Consider the following 5733-nt stretch of genomic DNA (forward strand, 5'->3'; position numbering starts at 1 on the left):
TTTGCTACTTTTTAGGTATCCACCAGAAAAGTATAGTACCAGCAATCGCTTGTCCAATTTTGGGCTGCTTGTGTAATGGCTGATTCCAGTTTTCTTTGTTAAAAACATTTGGTAAATAAATTCACTGATCTTTTTCTAATGTCGACATGAGTCGCAAATGGTTGTTATCGTGTTGTTTTATTTCTGTCTGGGGATAATACAGTTTCATTGCGTATATCGCGGTGAAACTCAATTTATCACCTGCAGAAAGGAAGTTTCAGGCCGGGTCAAAGGTCAGGTTTTTCCCGGGTAACTAGCTTTGGCCAATGGCGTGATTCGTTGGTGCGTTTGTAGGGTCCAATCACGGCTGTCGGTATTGCGTGCTCGACGCCATGCTTGTGAGCGAGAATGTCATTCTCTGTCTATAAGCATTGGAGGAAGATCGGTGAAAAATTTTCTCCCACCCACCACACCCATTAATGGTGGAGGCAGGGAATATATTGATTGAAGATATTATTTATATTTAAAACAAAATCTGAAATACTTTCCAGTATTAGTAGAAGAATTATCATTGTCATAGGTGAGGCTTCGTGAATAGGTAGAGTGGGTATTTATTTTTTATTAATAGTCGAGTAACAAAGCCAACCAAGCAGATATATTCACCACAAAATGATGGCAATGTTACTTGATACTTATAGTATAATTGATACATGAAGTGCGTGAGAGGCAGTTTTTCTGTCCGAATTTTTGATATTTAATGTAATAGTGTAGTTATTACATTAACTTAACCAGTTATTTCAAAACAATCATTATTTTCTGTCAGGTAATCTTCCTGAAGAGCAATTATGGCTTCAGTAGTCTAGTGGAGCATGCTATGTATTTATATGGAAAACGAAGGTTTCAGCCATTCAATTTTTAAAAGCCATTTGCTTTTTATTGAGATCATGCTTTGATCAATATCTTTATATTTGAAGGCCTCATTTTTGCAAAGACCGCGGCATTTTAGTGAGCAACCGGCTCTATAGGTAATCACGAATGGAGCTCACCACGTATTTTCATACAGGGTAAAGTTGTCTCCTTAATATTTATCTGGGCTTTTTATGAGTCAACTTACATGGACTCCAGGATGTCCCGGCGGAGTTCGTCATGAGGTATATTCACATCAACAAAGTTGTCTCTTGCTTGCTTTGCCCTTTTTTGCTACTTCTAGGTAACCACCACAAAAGTATAGCACCGGCAATCGCCTTGTTCAATTTTTTGCTTTTTATGAGTCAACTTAGTTGTCTCTTGCTTGCTTTGCCCTTTTGCTACTTTTAGGTATCCACCAGAAAAGTATAGTACCAGCAATCGCTTGTCCAATTTTGGGCTGCTTGTGTAATGGCTGATTCCAGTTTTCTTTGTTAAAAAACATTTGGTAAATAAATTCACTGATCTTTTTCTAATGTCGACATGAGTCGCAAATGGTTGTTATCGTGTTGTTTTATTTCTGTCTGGGGATAATTGTAACTAGAAACTATTGTAACTTGTACAGCCATAGGCATAATTTATGCCAATGGAATATTCCAGAAAAAAAATTGAAATTTACTGGAAAGTTTCCAATTTTACTGGAAAAGGCTTGGAAATGAAAAGTCAGGGAACTTTAAAATTGAAGATTTCCGATTTTGAACTATTTTTCTGTTGGATTTTTTTCGCCTTTTGACACTTTAAAAGTATGAATTTCCAACCATTATAACTGGACAAAAAGTCTGAAAATCCCAACTCCTTAATATTAAGGCCGTGCATGGATATCCCAATCTCGAATGACCGCCACATAAGCTGATATTTGATGATGATATTTAAAGAATCCTAATAATACAAGTTATTGTCTTTTAATCGTAGGCGTATAGGTCAATAATAACAATGAAAATAACATGCAGCCTTCTACATAATACAATAATAATAATATCTTCTGTATACTTACGATAAGCCTATTCCAATTAAATATTTGACAATGAAAAGGCCTAATTGGTCTAATTAAGAACAGTTTTTTGTAGGAAGTCTTAATAGTTGCAATGACCGAGAAATGCAATACAGAGAAAGAAAAGGAAACCTGATGTTTTTCAAATTTAAAAATAATGACATGACAGTCTTCATACACAGCAAAAAATAAAAGCTCAATATTGAGTAAAATATTACTCATCACGATAGTAAAAAGGAGCTAGTCGAATTTTGAGTAATTTTACTCAGCTTCGGTTGATTAATTGTTTACTCAGCACATGTTGATTAAACTTTACTCAATATTGAGTAGCTCCTTTTTACTCAAAGATGAGAGTAAAATTTACTCTTTCACTTGGAGTAATATTTGCTCAACTTTTGTTGAGTAAAATTTACTCAATATTGAGTAGCTCCCTTTTTTACTCAAAGATGAGAGTAAAATTTACTCTTTCACTTGGAGTAATATTTGCTCAACTTTTGTTGAGTAAAATTTACTCAATATTGAGTAGCTCCTTTTTACTCAAAGATGAGAGTAAATTTTACTCATTGACTATGGAGTAATATTTGCTCAACGTTTGTTGATTAAATTTTACCCAATATTGAGTAGCTCCCTTTTTTGCTCTGAAACAAGGAAACATTTACTCATTTAACCTTGAGTAAAGGTTTACGCAAGTGTTGATTAAAACGATTACTCATTATTTGAGTAAAATGATGAATAGTAAAGTGTTACTCAACATTTTGAGCAACATGAAACGTATTTTACTCAACAAATATTAAGCAAAAAACACTTTCGAGTTGTATTGAGGCTCCATCTGCAGCTGGAACAAAGCAGTATTTTAAACTAAAAGAATGAAAAGAATACAAAATTAAATATAATATTCTGCATTTTTCCTGGTTTTATTTTCAAAATAGGTATCAAATAAATCACAATATAGCATGTCTATTGTCTCATTACCCAATGTGAGCAAACATAGAATAGAAGCCGGTCACCTCTCCCAAAACTTTTGATGTGAAAAAGTCATTTGAAAATTAATGTTATAGATGCTGAGTGTTTTAAATGGGACAGAAATTAAGTCTTCACTTCATTATGTTTTAACACTCAAGAATTGTCTAATGTTACCAGGTTCTTTAGTAGCTGATATAGTGTCCAGGAACTGCCAAATAGCAGTGATCAGCCTGTACTGGATATGCTAAGTCATTGTATGTGAAGGATTTGGTATATCTTGTCCACAAGTTCTACAACTTTCATCACTGTTGCGCATTGAAAAAGCTTGCCTATCCATTTATATAAAAACACAGTTCTGGATTCAACTTGCTTCACAAGTATATAAATGGCAGCGTGCGTCCAGTAAAGTTGGCGAGGAACCAGTCCAAAGCTGTGCCTTCCTGAAACATGTAAAATAAAAGAAAATGTAATAAAGGACATTAATTTCATGGATTGGGACTATTCAAGTGAAATAAAGCTGCCTTAAAATAGAAAATCCACCACCTTTTCATTGTATCAACCATAAATCAAAATTTGTTTGGTACTCGAAAGTGATGAAGCAGATGGAAGGTTTAAAACACAAATAACTAAATTTATGCATGTCTTATTTTTAAACTGTCTATAATTGGTCAGATGGTATATAACCAAAAATGAAAACTCTTGCTGAAATTCTTGAAATATTAAAGCAAATATGACATATTTACATGTAATTTACATTGTAATCACCCATTGCATTGGCATTTCTACTTTCATGCGATTTTGCAAATATTTAAAATATCTTTATAATTATTATATTATTATTCCTGTGATAGCGGGCAATGCTATTTTCAAGGGGACACAAACTTTAGGAGACAAGAATTTACAGAAATGGTAAACAAGATAATTATAAGATTCGCGGTTCATTATTCAAAGTTCACGATAGCCAACACCTGTCGGTGAGGATAAGGGGTTATATAGGGGTTTTCCCTTGGCATTTGAGGTTTCATGAACTACACATTCAATGAACTACATGTATTCTGAAATGCACAAAGAAATTGGCAAGTTAAATGCAACATTATTGATAGAAATTTACCTGTTGACTGACGTTCGTGCATCTTTCTTCAATACCTTTCCTGGAAAGAGGTAGGGCAGCACAAAAATCCCAAAGTCACATCTGATCTGTAAGTAAAATATAGATCAATATTATAAATGCACTGAAAAAGAAAACTGCCTATGGAAAAAAATTTCAAGTGATATTTTGCAATGGTTTCACTCTCCTACTACATATAGCTGCAAAAAAAGTTATGTGGCACGAGTCAACATCAGGATCAGGGACGTAGCAAGAGCTTTGGGGCATATGGACAAGAGTAGTGTGAGGCCTTCTAAACATATCCTTTATCATCCCTGATCCCTATCCACTTCATTTTCGCTTTTGCTCGGGGCTCATGGACTTTGTCCACCCTATTCGCTTGCTACATGTACTCCCCTGGTCCCCGGGCCTGGTCCACATCAGCGTATGTAGGGGCCTACTTCGAGGTTGCTCAGACTAGTACATTACGATCGCAAATACACAGCTAGCATGGTGAGCCGATGACAATTACTGATAAGCTTAACTAACTTAAAAACCTGTCAATATCCGGTTCAAATCATACAATAAGATTTCTAAATTGTGTAACAGGTATATGGACATAAAGTTATGAATAATAGTAATGAAATTAGTACCTTCAAACATTGGTTGTACTGCTGACAAACTCCATTCCACCAGCAGACACTGCACCCGCATCCCGGCTCCGCTTTTATACGCCATGATGACATGAATTTTAATACGTCGTCGAATTAAACTTACTCCGCGTGTTGAATTTACTACGCGATTTGAGTAAAATACAATGTGGCGATTAAAATATTTTACTTCTTTCCATTGACCATTTTTTACTCTGGCAAAGAGTTGTGTCAAATATCGTCTTTTACTCGTTGATGAGTAAATAATTGGTCTATTTTTAATCAACATACTTTAGTCGGTAGCACTTTACTCCTTATTTTTTGCTGTGTAGGTCTGCTGAATTGTATAACGCTAAAACACCCCCACACACACACCCCCACCCCCCCACACACCCACACACAAAACACGATCTCCTAGAAACATTAACATGTATTACGGCGAGTCGGATGGCAGGGGCTACATATTATTCAGTTTTAGCCATTTAACTAAATATACTGCGGGTTACTTCTTCATATCAATACCATGATCTTGAGTTAAGGCCAATATTATCAAAACGAAAGTTTTGGGCGTTTCCCCTCCCGAGAAAATCCATGCTCATGGGGCCGAAATAATCTTAGCCTTAATAGGATCTCCTTTATAGAACCCATATCATTTATCTTGTGTGTCAGCTTTATTTGTCGCAATATTTGAGTGCAAACAGCTATCATGGCTATAGGTATAAAATGAGTAGTTGCCAAAATGTAAATTTTTGACTGTACCACCTGACCCACTATAAATTGTAAGTCACAACGGCGTGGAACATATAATTCATTAATAATGGAAACCAAAGAAGTACTACTATTAATTATATTGATTCAAAATGCAGAGAAAGAAAAGGAAACCTGATATTTTTCAGATTTAAACATTGGGCCATACGCTAGTCTAAAATAATGATGACAGTCTTAAAAAAATCATTAATAATGGAAACCAAAGAAGTACTACTATTAATTATATTAATTCAAATTATAAGTTTACTCACCTAAAAGATCAACGAAACGTGGATATTCGTGAAATAGCAAAATAGGAACAAAACTGTTGAGTTTAAACCCGGTCAAAC

The 5733-nt window shown here is 34.9% G+C and overlaps 1 long non-coding RNA gene across 1 annotated transcript; it reads right to left on the reverse strand.

Annotated features, from left to right (window-relative positions):
* Positions 1-2844: 2844 nt before the first annotated feature.
* Positions 2845-4908, reverse strand: LOC140162391 (uncharacterized). The gene is made up of 3 exons (XR_011860267.1): positions 4640-4908; positions 4011-4096; positions 2845-3339 (listed from the first exon to the last, which is right to left on the reverse strand). It is a non-coding gene; the product is annotated as an uncharacterized lncRNA (long non-coding RNA).
* Positions 4909-5733: the final 825 nt, after the last annotated feature.

This window comes from Amphiura filiformis, chromosome 10 (genome assembly GCF_039555335.1).
Source record: "Amphiura filiformis chromosome 10, Afil_fr2py, whole genome shotgun sequence".
NCBI lineage: Eukaryota > Metazoa > Echinodermata > Ophiuroidea > Amphilepidida > Amphiuridae > Amphiura > Amphiura filiformis.